The sequence below is a fragment of the Nomascus leucogenys genome, chromosome 3 (genome assembly GCF_006542625.1).
Source record: "Nomascus leucogenys isolate Asia chromosome 3, Asia_NLE_v1, whole genome shotgun sequence".
Classification (NCBI taxonomy): domain Eukaryota; kingdom Metazoa; phylum Chordata; class Mammalia; order Primates; family Hylobatidae; genus Nomascus; species Nomascus leucogenys.
Genome location: NC_044383.1, coordinates 97,434,143 through 97,450,103, shown reverse-complemented (window position 1 = coordinate 97,450,103; position 15,961 = coordinate 97,434,143). Strand labels below are relative to the sequence as shown.

Sequence of the window (15,961 nt, the reverse complement as noted above, 5' to 3'; positions counted from 1 at the left end):
TTACAGGTGTCCACCACCACACCCACCTAATTTTTGTATTTTTTAGTAGAGATGGGGTTTTGCCATGGTGGCCAGGCTAGTCTCGAACTCCTGACCTTAGGTGATCTGCCTGCCTTGGCCTCCCAAAGTGCTGGGATTACAGGCATGAGCCACTGCATCCAGCCAATTGTACATTTTAAAATAACTAAAAGAGTGTAATTGGATTGTTCGTGATACAAAGATAACTGCTTGAGGGGATGGATAGCCCATTCTCCATGATGTGATTATTTCACATTGCATGCCTGTATCAAAACATCTCATGTACCCCATAAATATATACACCTACTACGTACCCACAAAAAATATTTTTAAGTCAACTATACAAGAGCTATCACTGGGTGATGAAGAAAGATTGCCAAAAGAATAACACAGATTGACTTTTAAACTATGGGTCTTGACTCATCAGTGGATAATAAAAGCGAGTTTGGTGGACAGTGGATATGGCCAGAAGTTTTTTTAATGGAGTAGAATAGAACGGAAAACATTAAGGCATACAGCACATACTTTGGATATTGTTTTGTGAAACCTTTGTTTTCAGTTTTTTGTCAAGTCATATGTGTTCCAGTCATGATATGAATATATTTTTTATTGTGGTTTACAGACACAAAGTTTGAAAACAGCTGATACCACAGGAAGGAGTCACCAATGTAAATTTTAGAAACCTGGAAATAAATCCCTCAAAAGCACAGCATGTAGCACAGAGTAGGTGCTCCAAAAATGTTTATTGAGGCTGGGCACGGTGGCTCACCTGTAATCCCACTACTTTGGGAGGTTGAGGCAGGCGGATCACTTGAGGTCAGGAGTTTGAAATCAGCCTGGCCAAGGTGGCGAAACCCTGTCTCTACTAAAAATACAGAAATTAGCTGGGCGTGGTGGTGCACACCTGTAATCCCAGCTACTCGGGAGGCTGAGGCATGAAAAATGCTTGAACCTGGGAGGTGAGGTTGCAGTGAGCCAAGATCATACCACTGCACTCCAGCCTGGGCGACAGAGCAAGACTATCTTTAAAAAAAAAAATGGTTATTGAGGCTGCACATGCTACAGGACTTTAAGATAAGGCCTATTAAAGCAAGGTGGACTCAATGGCCCTGAATAAGTGAGGGGAAATTCTTGGTATCCATGTGGGGGCTGCTCAGGCAATATATTTTATATTGGGAATTCCTCTACTTTGCTCTGAGTTAACTGCCAGCACTTGTCTAGGTCTTTCTCATCTCAGCTATGGACCAATGAAAAGGCCTCCAAACTGGTAGTCCCTCTTCCACTCCAGCCCTCCGTATCAGCCAGGAGTCTGTTCAGCTGTAACAGGAATCCCTACCTCAGTGGTTGAAACAAGTAGACTTATTTTTCTTATGTAACAAAAAGTCTGGATGTGGACAGACTAGAGCTTATATGGCTGCTCAAGAGTGTCATCTGAAAACCAAGCTCCTCTATCTGCCTGCTGTGTGTGTATATATATGTATATTGGCATGAAACTTTCACCCTCATGGTTGCAAGATGGCTACTGCACCTCTAGGCATTGTATGCTTTTCCCAGGCAGGAAAAATGAGAAAGGGTATAGGACAAAGGCACATACCTTTTATCAGTAAAACAATAGCCATCACTGAGACTACTAAAGTCCTCTCAGTAGACTTCCAATTATATCTCATTAGCCACTTATACTATCACTTGGCCACCCCTGTGGCAAGGAAATAAGTCAATTTGCATTTTTGGCTGAACACATTGCTGCCTTCAACAAAATCAGAGTTTTGTTAGTAAAGAATTGATATCTGTGCAGGGCATGGTGGCTCACACCTGTAATCCCAGCACTTTGGGAGGCCAAGGCAGATGGATTACCTGAGGTCAGGAGTTCAAGACCAGCCTGGGCAACATGCTGAAACTCCATCTCTGCTAAAAATACAAAAATTAGCTAGGCGTGGTGGTGCAGCCCTGTAGTCCCAGCTATTCAGGAAGCTGAGGCAGGAGAATCACTTGAATTCAGGAGGCGGAGGTTGCATTGAGCTGAGATCATACCACTGACTCCAGCCTGGGCAACAGAGTGAGACTCAGTCTCAAAAAATTAAAAATTAAAATAAAATTTAAAAAAACAATTGATATCTGGAAGTGTCTGCCACATCCCCTTCAATACAGTCTCTGCTTCAAACCCTTCAATGGTTTTCCACTGCTTTTAAGAGTAAATCTGAAATATTTAAAGTTATCCTAAGTGAAATAACTCAGAAAAACATTTTTTAAGTAAAAATAAAAATGTAAAAATAAAAAAAAATAGACCAGGTGTAGTCGCTCATGCCTGTAATCCCAGCACTTTGGGAAGCTGAGATGGGAGGATCACTTGGGGCCAGGAGTTCAAGACCAGCCTGGGCAACATAGTGAGACTCTGTCTTTATAATAATAATAATAATAATAATAATGAAACCCTTAAAGTTACTCTATGGACTGAATTGTGTCCCCCAACCACACACAAAAAAATTCATATGTTGAAACCTTAACTCTTGGTACCTCAGAATGTGACTGTTATTGCATATAGGGCCTTCAACGAAGTAATTAAGCTAAATGGGAGTCTTTATGGTGGGCCCTAATCCAATCTGACTGGACCCCTATAAAAAGAGGAGATTAGGACATACAGAGAGATACTAGGAATGTGCAGGCACAGGGAAAAGACCATGTGGATGAGGCAGGAGAATAGGGTCTGGAGGCAGGGAAGCTAAGGCCAATTCACGCTGACTTTCTAGAACTAAATCAAAAGGAAGACCTCAACTTTCCACACCTAAGTAACAAAAGGACTGGAAGCTACTCCCTTTGCAAACTGCCCCCCACTTTTTATGCGTGGCAGATGGAATATTGAAAGCACCTCTGATTGGTTGCTTTCTGCAACCAATCAGATGTTTGCATAGGAGTGTAACTTGTAACTTCACTTCAGCTTCTGATTGGTTGCTTACGGCAACTATTCAGATGGATTGCAGGCCTTGTCTTCCTTTGCATAGAAGCGTAACTTTGTAACTTCATTTTAGTCTCTGAATGGTTGCTTTCCACAACCAATCAGACATTTGCAAAGGGTGTAACCTTTGTAACTTCACTTCACTGATTGTGGGCCACTACTTCATTTGCATGGGGTATACACCAAGTGGCCAATGGAAAACCTCTAGAAGATATTTAAACCCCAGAAAATTCTGTAGCTGGGCTGTTGAGTCCCTGTGCTTGGCCTGCTCCCACTCTGTGGAGTGTACTTTTGTTTGCAATAAATCTCTGTTTTTATTGCTCATTCTTTCCTGGCTTTGTTTGTCCATTTTGTCCAATTTTTTGTTCAGAATGCCAAGAACCTGGACACCCTCTGACGGTTAACATGGAGACACTGACAGAAGGTGGCCATCTGTAAGCCAAGGAGAGAGACCTTAGAAGAAACCAAACCTGCCAATACCTTGATCTTGGACCTCCAGCCTCCAGCCGTGAGAAAATAAATAAAATAAATTTCTGTTGTTTAAGCCACCCAGCCTGTGGTATTTTGTTATGGTAGCCCCAGCCGACTAACACAGTTGCTTAAGAGAGCTGGGTGTGATCCGGATCCCTGCTAACCTAGGGTTCACTCTTTCGCCATTCTCCTTTGCTCATGGCCCTCCAGCCACACTGGTCTTTTCTAGTTTCTAGAAGGTCAGCCCCGTTCCAGGCTCTGGAGCTTTGAATGCACTGTTCCTTCTAACTGTGCCCCCTGCTTTTTAAGTGACTGGCTCCTTCTTGTCTCACAGGTCTCAGCTGACATATCATTTCTTCAAAACTGCCTTCCTGACCACCCCGTGGAACAGAAGTGTCTCCCTATCCCTGATATTCTGTATCCCTGGCCATGGTTTGTTTCTTTATAAATTTTTATCATGTTTTGTGATAATTTTGTTTGTTTACTTTTGTCAAGTCTTTTGTTTGTCTTTCCAATAGTAGACCTTAAACTCCCATGAAGGCAGAAACGTGCCTGTCTTACTCATTGTTATATCCCAGTGGCCTAGCACATTCCAGACCTTCAATAAATAATTTCTGAGTGAATGCAATGTGTGTCATCTGGTATTTTCTGTTGCTTAAATGTATTATTTATTTATATATTGAGACAGGGTCTCACTCTGTTGCCCAGGCTGAGTGTGGTGGTATACTCATGACTCACTGCAGCCTCGACCACCTGGGCTCAAGTGATCCTCCCAACTCAGCCCCCTGAGTAGGTGGGAGGGACTACAGGTGCACACCACCATGCCTGGCTAATTTTTTTTTTTTTTTGAGACTGAGTCTCGCTCTGTTGCTCAGGCTGGAGTGCAGTGGCACAATCTCGGCTCACTGCAGCCTCTATCTCCTGGGTTCAAGCAATTCTCCTGTCTCAGCCTCCCAAGTAGCTGGGATTACAGGTTCACACTACCACGCTCATCTAATTTTTGTATTTTTAGTAGAGATGGGGTTTCACCATGTTGGCCAGGCTGGTCTTGAACTCCTGACCTAGTGAGCCACCCACCTCGACCTCCCAAAGTGCTGGGATTACAGGCGTGAGCCGCCGCACCCAGCCAATTTTTTTATTTTTCTGTAGAGATGGAGTTTTACCATGTTGCCCAGGCTGCTCTCGAACTCCTGGACTCAAGGGATCCGCTTGCCTCAGCCTCTCAAAGTGCTGGTACTACAGGCATGAGCCTGGCCAAACCACACCTGGCCACTTAAATTTATTTTATTTTTATTTATTTATTTATTGAAACAGAATCTCGCTCTGTCACCCAGGCTGTAGTGCAGTGGCACCATCTTGGCTCACTGCAACCTCTGCCTCCTGGGTTCAAGCCACTCTCCTGCCTCAGCCTCCTGAGTAGCTGGGATTATAGGCGCATGCCACCACACATGGCTAATTTTTGTATTTTTAGTAGAGACTGGGTTTTACCATGTTGGCCAGGCTGGTCTTGAATTCCTGACCTCAGTGATCTGCCTGCCTTGGCCTCCCAAAGCACTGGGATTACAGGCGTAAGCCACTGCACCCGGCCTAAAACCTACTTTAAAAGTTTTTTGTGGTTTCTTCCCCCAAAGTTTCTAGGCCTCTGAACATATTTAAGGGGAGCAAAAATACTATGTTTGCATGTTTCAAAGAAATGAATAAAATATAGACAGAATTGACTAACTGTCTCAAGAATTAGATCAGGACTTTTGCCTCTAAAATAAATCCAAATATTAGTTTTCCTGTTTTTCTCACTTTATTATCATAAATGGGCCTGATTTTATTTATTTATCTTTTTCTGCGTCTGCTTGCTAGGGAAATGTGTGCCTTATTTTAAAAGTCCATTGTGTTCCTCGAAGGCTGTCTGCAAACTATTTTTGGAAAGTGAATCATCTAATATCTAAAGATATCAACTATTTTAGAGATCCTTATACTGAATTTTGTTTGCAATAGTAAGAAATATGTTTGTAATGTAAATATTCACTTTCTAGTTTTTCTATCTTTGAAAATTCAGATTTTAAAGGCTCAGATTTATGTGTCTCATAGATTCTGAAAGTTTATCACTATTAAAATAGTAAATAGCTGACAAAATACAAATGGCGTGATATAAAGCACAGAAAGGAATCAAATCGGTGGGTGGAAATGTCTTAACTTTGTGCTGATTAAGAAGTAATATGTGAGAAAAACTGTTCTTTTCCTTTTTCAGCTTCCTCATCTCCCCTCTTATGTTTTCCTTCCCTCTCCCAATCCCCTACTTCAGCAAGTTCCCAAATTTTAAACATATCAGTCTCCTGTTTGGCAACTTTTCCTGACCATTCAGCAGTCAGAAAACAGGAAAGTTACTCTTCCCTTTGCCCTGTTTTTAAAACTTCTATTTCTACTAGGCAGCTTTTACCTATCACACTGGGCTTTAACAAAGTATCTGAGGAATTAACTCATACTAATGTAGAAAACACCGGTGGCAATTTTCCATGTCTTTTTTTTTTTCTTTGAGACGGAGTTTCACTCTTGTTGCCCAGGCTAGAGTACAATGGTGCAATCTCAGCTCACTGCAACCTCCACCTCCTGGGTTCAAGCGATTCTCCTGCCTCAGCCTCCCAAGTAGCTGGGATTACTGGCGTGTGCCACCCTGCCTGGCTAATTTTTGTATTTTTACTAGAGACGGGGTTTCACCATATTGGCTAGGCTGGTCTTGAACTCCTGACCTCAGGTGATCCACTCGCCTCAGCCTCCCAAAGTGCTGGGATTACAGGCGTGAGCCACCGTGCCAGGCCTCCATATCATTTTTTTAAAGGTTACCCAGAGGCAACAATGTTTTGACTCAAAGAAACAGTTCATTAGTGAATGGATTCTCTAGAGGACTTGTTTTACATGCATTTATCTCTGCTCTCTGTCTAGCCCATTCTAACAAGAGTAAAGAAAAGAAGGCACACAGCCAAAAGGACAAAGAGACAAAGAAGAACAATCTAACCAAAGCAAGCAGAAGGAAGGAAACAATAAGGATTAGTGCAGATATTAATGAATAGAGAATAGAAAAACAGTAGAGAAAATCAATGAAAGCAAAAGTTGATTCTTTAAAAATACCAACAAAATGGACAAAACCTTAGCAAGACTGACCAAGAAAAAAAGTCTCAAATCCAGAATTGAAAGTGGGCTCATTACTACTAATCTCACAGAAATAAAAATTGTAAGGCAGCCAGGCATGGTGGCTCATGCCCGTAATCCCAGCACTTTGGGAGGCCGAGATGGGTGGATGACCTGAGGTCAGTAGTTCAAAACCAGCCTGACCATCATGGTGAAACCCTGTCTCTACTAAAAATACAAAATCAGCCAGGTGTGGTGGTGCACACCTGTAATCCCAGCTGTTCGGGAGGCTGTTGGCAGGAGAATCACTTGAACCCGGGAGGCAGAAGTGGCAGTTAGCCAAGATTGCACCACTGCACTCCGGCCTGGGCAACAGAGAAAGACCCTGTCTCAATAATAATAATAATAATAATAATAATAAATTATAAGGGAATACTATGAACAACTGTATACCAACATAGTACATAATATAATTTAGATGAAATGAACGCATTCCTGGAAAGACACAAACAATCAAACCTGATTCAAGAAAGAATGGAAAATCTGAGTATACCTATAACAACTAAACAAGCTGAATTAATACTAAAATAAAAGAAAAGTCTGAGCTTCACTGGTGAATTATACCAAGCATTTAAAAAAGAAATAATACCACTATGGTGTTATTCTATGATAGTATTATGGCACGGCAATTCCTCAAAATTAAAAATAGAATTACCATATAATCTGGAAAATCTACTTCCGGATACGTATCCAAAAGAATGGAAAGCATGGTCTCAAAGATATATTATATTTCTTGTTCACAGCAGCAATATTCACAATAGTCAAAAGATGGAAGCAGCCAAAGTGTCCATCGAAAGATGAATGGATATACAAAATGTGACGTATACCTACAATGGAATATTACTCAGCCTTAAAAAGGAGGAAAATTCTGATGCATGGTATAACATGAATGATCCTTGAGGACATTATGCTAATGTGAAATAAACCAATCACACAAAGATAAATACTGTATGATTCCACTTATACAAGGTACGTAAGAGCAGTCAGAATCATAGGAACAAAGCCAGGTATGCATCTAAAGTCTCAGGTACTTGGGAGGCTAAGGCAGAAGGATTGCTTGAGCCCATGAATTTGAGGCTGTGGTGCACTATGATTGTGCCTGAGAATAACCACTGCACTCTAGATTGGCAACATAGTGAGATCTTGTCTCAAAATTTTTTTTTAATTACAGAAACAGAAAATAGAACATTGGTTACTAGGAGCTGGGAAAAGGGGAAATGGGAGGTTGTTTAATAGGTATAGAGTTTCCATTTTGCAAGATAAAAAAGTTCTGAGCTGGGTGTGGTGGCTCATACTTGTAATCCCAGCACTTAGGGAGGCCGAGGCAGGTGGACACCTGAGGTCAGGAGTTCAAGACCAGCCTGGCCAACACGGTGAAACCCCGTCTCTACTAAAAATACAAAATTAGCTGGGCATGGTGGAGCATGCCTATAATCCCAGCTACTCGGGAGGCTGAGGCAGGAGAACTGCTAGAACCCAGGAGGCAGAGGTTGCAGTGAGCCAAGATTGTGCCATTGCACTCCAGCCTGGGTGACAACAGTGAGACTCTGTCTCAAAGAAAAAAGAAGTTCTGAAAGCTGGTTGCACAAAAATGTGAATATACTTATCACTACTTATCACTACTAAATTGTAAACTTAAAAATGGTTAAGATAGAAATTTTTATATTAGTGTATTTTACCACAATTTTTAAAAGATAAATGATATAAATTCTTCACAAACTCTTTCAAAATACAGAAGAGAAGGGAACATTTCCCAACTCATTCTATGAGGCTGGTATTACCCTGATATCCAAACCAAAGACACCACAAGAAAACTACAGACTAATATCTCTTACAAATAAGATGCAAAATCCTAAAAAAAATTAGGAAGTAGAATTTGGCAATATGTAAAATGGATCATGGTGTATACCATGATCAAGTGGAATTTATCCCAGAAATGCAAGATTGTTGTAATATCCAAAAGTCAATTGACGTAACACACCACATCGCTAGAGTAAATGGGCCTTTCTGCAGAGTCTGCACCGACCAGCACCATGCCCATGACCCTGGGGTACTAAGACATATGAGGGCTGGCCCACGCCATCTGCCTGCTCCTGCAATACACAGACTCAAGCCATGAGGAAAAGAAGTACACGATGGGGGACGCTCCTTACTATGACAGAAGCCAGTGGCTGAATGAAAAATTCAAGCTGGTCCTGGACTTTCCCAATCTGCCCTACTTGATTGATGGGGCTCACAAGATCACCCAGAGCAAGGCCATCCTGGGCTGCAATGCCTACAAGCACAACCTGTGTGGGGAGACAGAAGGGGAGAAGATTTGGGAAGACATTTTGGAGAATCAGCTTGTGGACAACCATGTGCAGCTGGCCAGACTCTGCTACAACCCAGATTTTGAGAAACTGAAGCCAGGATACCTGGAGGCACTCCCTGCAATGCTGAAGCTCTACTCACAGTTTCTGGAGAAGCAGCCATGGTTTCTTGGGGACAAGATCACACTTGTGGATTTCATTGCTTATGGTGTCCTTGAGAAAAACCAAGTATTTGAGCCCAAGTGATTGGACACCTCCCCATACCTGAAGGACTTCATCTCCCGATTCGAGGGCTTGGAGATCTCTGCCTACATGAAATCCAGCTGCTTCCTCCCAAGACCTGTGTTCACAAAGATGGCTGTCTGAGCCAACAAGTAATACCTTGAAGGCCAGGAGGTGGGAGTGAGTTGCCTATACTCAGCCTGTTGCCCAGGCTGTGGAGAGCAGCTGGACTCTACACCCCAGCACCTGCCTTCTTGTTCCTTTCTCCTGTTTATTCCCTTCTTTACCCCCAAGACTTTATTGGCCCTTTTCACTTCCCCTAAACCCCTGTCCCATCCAAGCCCTTTAAAGCCTCAGCTACCCATTTTCCTTCAGGAATGTCTCCCTCCCAACATTACCCTTCCCTGCACTAAAGCCAGCCTGACCTTCCTTCCTGTTAGTCGTTGTGTCTGCTTTGAGGGGCCTAACTGGCCCCTCGCCTGTGGAGCTCAGCCCTGAGGTCCCAGGGCTGCATGAAAGAGCAGCATTGACTGGTTTACAGGCCCTTCTCCTGCAGCATGGCCTGCCTTAAGTCTACCTGATCCAAGTAAAGCCTAACACAAACACACACACACACACACACACACACACACACACACACACACACACAGAATAAATGTCAAAATCCACAGGATCATTTCAATAGATGCAGAAAAAGCATTTGACAAAATTTAACACCCTTTCATGATGAAAAAAACACTCAACAAAGTAGAAATAGAAGAGAATTTCTTCAACCTAATATAGGGCTTCTACAAAAAAAACCACAGGTAACAGCATATTTAATGGTAAAAGAACTGATTCTTTTTCAGATGAAGCATCAAGACAAAATGAAGAACAGGACAAAGACGTCTGCTCTCGCGGCTTCTATTCAACATTGTGAAGGAGGTTCTAGCCAAGGCAATTAGGTAAGAATAAGAAATAAAAGGCACCCAGCTTGGAAAGGAAGAAATAAAAATATCCTATTAGTTGATGATGTGATTTTGCATATAGAAAATTCTAATGAATCCACTAAGAAACTATTCGAACTAATAAACCAGTTCAGCAAGGTTTCAGAATACAAGATCAATATACAAACAGAAACTGTATTTCTTTATAGTAGCAATAAGCAAACAGAAAATGAAATAAAGAAAATTCTGTTTACAATAGCATCAAAAAGAAAAAACACACAGGAATAACTTTAACAAAAGAGGTACAAAGCTTGTACGCTGAAACCTACAAAACATCATTGAAAGAAATTGAAGATTTTAATAAATGGAAAGATATCCTATGTTCATAGATCAGAACACTTAACATTGTTAAGATGGAAAAACTCTTCAAATTGAACTAAGATTCAATACAATCCCCAACAAAAATCTCGGCTGATTTCTTTGCAAAAATTGGCAAGCTAATCCTAAAACTCATAGAAATTTAAGAAACTCAGAATGGTCAAAACAGTTTTTAAAAAGAATAAAGCCGTAGAATTTACATTTCCCAATTCTAAAACTCACTACAAACATATAGTAATCAAGACAGAGTGGTACTGGCATAAGGACAGACATATCAATCAACAGAACAGAATTGAAAGTCCAGAAATAAAGCCTCACATTTACTGTCAATCGATTTTTGACAAGAGCACACAACCATTCAATGAGGAAAGAATAGTCTTTTCAAAAAATGGTGCCAAGACACTGGATATCCATATGCAAGGGATGAATATGGACCTTCTAACTCACACCAGATACAAAAATGAACTCAAAATGGATCAAAGACTTAAATCTAAGAGCTAAAACTCTAAAACTCTTCAAAGAAAAGACAGAAGTAAGTCTTTATGACCTTGGACTAGGCAATAGTTTCTTAGATATGACACCAAAAGCACAAGCAAAAAAAAGAAAAAAATGCGTAAATTAGACTTTATTAAAACTAAAACTTTAGTCCTTCAAAGTACATCATCAAGAAAGTGAAAAGATTCCAATGCTCAACACCATTAATCATCTGATAAATGCAAATCAAAACCACAATGAGATACCACTTTACATCCATTAGGATAACTATAATAAAAATGGAAAATATGTGTAAGTGGACTTGTGTTATATGGGGAAAAAAATGGAAAACAGCAAGCATTGGTGATGATGTGGAGAAATTAGAACACTCGGCCAGGCATGGTGGCTCATGCCTATAATCCCAGCACTTTGGGAGGCCAAGGCCTGAGAATCGCTAGAACCCGGGAGGCGGAGGTTGCGGTGAACCAAGATCACGTCACTGTACTCCAGCCTGGGCGACAAAGCAAGACTCCATCTCAAAAACAAAAACAAAAACAAAAAAAAAAGGAAAGAAAAGAAAAGAAATTGGTAATTAAAGATGTGGTTTGTTGAGTTAGTATGCCACAAAGGGGTGGGGGGAGGGGGGAGGGACAGCATTAGGAGATATACCTAATTCTAAATGACGAGTTAATGGGTGCAGCACACCAACATGGCACATGGATACATATGTAACAAACCTGCACGTTGTGCACATGTACCCTAAAACTTAAAGTATAATAATAATTTTTTAAAAAGTTACTAAAATCTCAAAAAAAATAAAAATAAAAATAAAAATAAAAATATGCCTGTACTCTTACCTGGCAACTCCAGAACTGAGGGAGATCATGGGAAGATGAAAGCAACAGGTTTCTCATGGCAGTGAATATGATTTTCTCCTTCCATTTTTCCTTCTCCTTCTTGTTAAATAAAATTCTCCTGGTTGCAACTCTCTGGTGAGAGGATTGATGACAATTGAGTTCTTCTGGAAGATCCATCTTTAGGCAGATTCTGGTTGTATCACTGAAGCTGTGACTGGGATGTCATATATGAGAAGATATATAGAATGAATCTATAAGTACTGCAGGCTAAGTCTAAAGTATGCCTTGATTTGGCTTCCTAGCCTAAAGAAGTTTTAAAATGTCCATTCTTAGAGTTCTTATCAAAATTCCAGCAAAGCTTTGCAGCAGTTAATGCTATAGAAAAAGAGAAAACAAATTCCAGCAGGCTGGGCGCAGTGACTGCTCACGCCTGTAATCCCAGCACTTTGGGAGGCCAAGGCAGGAGGATCCCCTGAGGTCGGGAGTTCAAGACAAGCCTGACCAACATGGACAAACCCCGTTTCTACTAAAAATACAAAATTAGCCGGGTGTGGTGGCGCACGGCTGAAATCCCAGCTACTCGGGAGACTGAGGCAGGAGAATTGCTTGAACCTGGGAGGCAGAAGTTGTGGTGGGCTGAGATTACACCATTGCACTCCAGCCTGGGCAACAAGAGTGAAATTTCGTCTCAAGAAAAAAAGTTCCAGCAAAGCAAACTTAAAAACAGTCTGTGTGGTCATTCACTATTCCTGCTGCTCTTATGTAAATAATCAGGCCAAGTTTGATGAGACTAACCTTATTTTGTAAACACATTTGTCTTATTCTGATTATTTTTGGTAGAAATGGGAGTAACTGTAGAGAGAAAAACTGTTTCTGAAGAAAAGCTATAGTACACCTGCTATTAGGTTGCGGCTTTGCTCATCATTTTCAAGTTTTTCTTATCTTCTTGTAGACTGGACTAGATTCTAGAATTGTCTTTTCCTCCAATATCTGGCTACAGTTCTCCAACTAAGAACAAGAACTGCTCTGTTCCCAAAGCCCTCTAAGCTGAAACTGGACAACTCGATTAAATTTCAAGGGACAAGTGTCATTCCTGATGTGTTGGCCACACAGAGTTCACCAAAACTCCTGATGCCATAACCAGAGACATTCAAACTGCAAGCCAGGGAAAGAGGTTGACAACTTCATGCTGTAAACAGCTTTTCCCAAGGTGTCAGCACAAAACTGCCTATCACAATAAGACTCTTGCCCCTCTGAACTATATATATATATATAATTTTTTTGCCCATCTTTTTCGCTTGGCACAGTCAGAAGCTCCTGCGGGCAATTTGATGAACTGTTGGATCTGTCCTGTGAAACCCAAATCTTTACATAACCTAAGAGCTTCTTTAGTCCATCTAGTGGGCAATTTAGAACATCCCTAATGTAACTTGTTCAAATTGTACTAGTGTTCCCTTTTATAGGGTTACACTTCTAGATCCACTTGTTCTCACTCCCTGCTTTAATATAACCCAGTCATAGGATACCAGATTTCCTACTAGCTGTATAGGAGGAGTCTGTGCCGTTGATAACACTTCTTGTTGTACATGGGTAGATACATTGGGTATTGCAGAGACTCGGTTGCAAAAAATGAACAGTCTGCTTGGTTAAAACAAGTGGACTCCTCATCTGGCTTATTCTTAGATCTACTCAATTTTAGTTGGTTTGGCTCATGGGGACCCTGGCTAAGGAGCTTACGCCAAACTGCTGGTATTATCCTACTGATAGTCATAATAGTAGTCTTGCTGGTGTGCTATATTCTCTCAAAGGTTTTAAATACTTACATGTAGCCATCTATCGAACATTGAATGATCTCTCTTCAGCTAGAATAACAAAAACTCAAAGAAATATGTGATCAGACCAGGCGTGGTGGCTCACGCCTGTAATCCCAGCACTTTGGGAGGCCGAGGCGGGCGGATCATGAGGTCAGGAGATGAAGACCATCCTGGCTAACACGGTGAAACCTTGTCACTACTAAAATACAAAAAAAAAAAATTAGCCAGACGTGGTAGCGGGCGCCTGTAGTCCCAGCTACTCGGGAGGCTGAGGCAGGAGAGTGGCGTGAACCCAGGAGGTGGAGCTTGCAGTGAGCCCAGATTGTGCCACTGCACTCCAGCCTGGGCGACAGAGAGAGACTCTGTTTAAAAAAACAAAAACAAAAACAAAAACAAAAAACAAAGAAAGAGAGAAATATGTGATCATGAGGCCACCACAATCTAAGAATGGTACATCGAGACCAGAAACCCAGAATGATGGTAACTGAGAGCAGTGTGAATGGCCTAAGTTTTGGTCACACTCTCACCTAGGTGACAGCCTGACCCAAATGGTGAAATTGTTTAAAAAAAAAAAATTATAGGAGGCCATTGGTTTGGACTGAGCTCCTGCTCTTGGTCCAACAGATCAACCCAAAATGGAGTCAGTCATGCTGAAGTTTCACATCACCAAACTGAAACTAAGTTGTTTATCTAACATTCTGAGAAATCAGGCGAGAGATAATAGCTAAATCCCCAAACAAGCAATTTCAGCCAGTATGATAAAGAAGTCCCCTCTCCTTTAGCCTTTACAAGGAAAGTAACTTCTTAACAATCAATTGACTTTTTGTTTTCTGTTTTGGCTCTTCTCAGCCTTTTTCTGTCTATAAAGCCAACCTCCTCTGATTAGAACACTCATTGTACTTTTTTTTTTTTTTGAGACCGAGTCTCGCTCTGTCGCCCAGGCTGTAGTGCAGTGGTGCGATCTCGGCTCACTGCAACCTCCGCCTCCTGGGCTCAAGCAATTCTCGTGCCTCATCCTCCCAAGTAGCTGGGATTACACGTGCGTGCCACCATGCCTGGCTAATTTTTGTATTTTTAGTAGAGACGGGGTTTCACCATATTGGCCAGGCTGGTCTTGAACTCCTGACCTCAGGTGATCTGCCTGCCTTGGCCTCCCAAAGTGCTGGGATTACAGGCATGAGCCACCTCACCCGGCCTCGTTGTATTTTATAGTATGAGGTGTTGCTCAGTTCTAGAATTACGAAAAGCCAATTAAGTTTTTAAGCTAAATTTATTATAATTTTGTCTTTTGCAACTCTTCTTTTCTTTCTTCTCCTCCTCTTCTTCCCCTAACCTTTTCTTTTTTTTTTTTTTGAGATAAGTCTTGCTCTTGTACCCTAGGCTGGAGTGCAATGGAACGATCTTGGCTCACCGCAACCTCCGCCTCCTGGGTTCAAATAATTCTTTTTCCTCAGCCTCCCACCATTCACCTTACAGACACCTGCCACCAGGCCTGGCTAATTTTTGTGTTTTTAGTAGAGACGTGGTTTCACCATGTTGGACAGGCCAGTCTTGAACTCCTGACCTCAGATGATCCGCCTACCTCGGCCTCCCAGAGTGTTGGGATTACAGGCATGAGCCACCGTGCCCGGCCTTTTCCCCTTTCTTTTCTTCCATTATTGTTCTTAAGTTTGCACAATAATTAGGATAAATAAGCATTTATAAAATCAGATATAATTTAGTCTTCTAATATTCCAATTGTGTTGTCACATCTTTTTATCCAGATTAATACCTTGGTACATATCATTTAATTTTATTAATAAAAGTTAATTATTATTTTAATTACTTTATTTATTTATTAGAGAAGGGGTCTCACTAGGTTGCCAAAGCTAGTCTTGAACTCCTGGGCTCATGCAATCCTCCCACCTCTCAAGTAGCTGGGATTGTAGGCATGAGTCACCATGCCCGGCTTGTCTGCATGCCTTTCTTCCTTCTTTCCTCCCTTCCTTCCCTTCCTTCCTTCTTCTTTTTTCATTTTCTCTCTTTCTTATTTATTTACTTATTTATTGGTAGAAATAGGTTCTCACTGTGTTGTCCAGGCTGGTGTTATTATTTGTAAATGGGTTGATTTAGGTAAATGATGGATTATCACCACTTCTTTTTTTTAGAGATGAAGTTCTGCTATGTTGCCCAGGCTGGGCTCAAACTCCTGGGCTCAAGTGATCCTTCTGTCTCAGTTTCTCAAGTAGATGAGACTACCAGGCTCGCACCACTGTTCTCAGCTTCCCCCATTTTTATTATTAACATTTCCTCAGCCAGGCGTGGTGCTTCATGCCTGTAATCCTAGCACTTTACAATGTCGAGGTGGGCAGAGCAC

At 41.5% G+C, this 15,961-nt stretch overlaps 1 pseudogene; it reads left to right on the top strand.

Moving 5' to 3' along the window:
- Window positions 1–8,658: 8,658 nt before the first annotated feature.
- Window positions 8,659–9,300, top strand: LOC100602332 (annotated as a pseudogene).
- The last annotated feature ends 6,661 nt before the right edge of the window (window positions 9,301–15,961 follow it).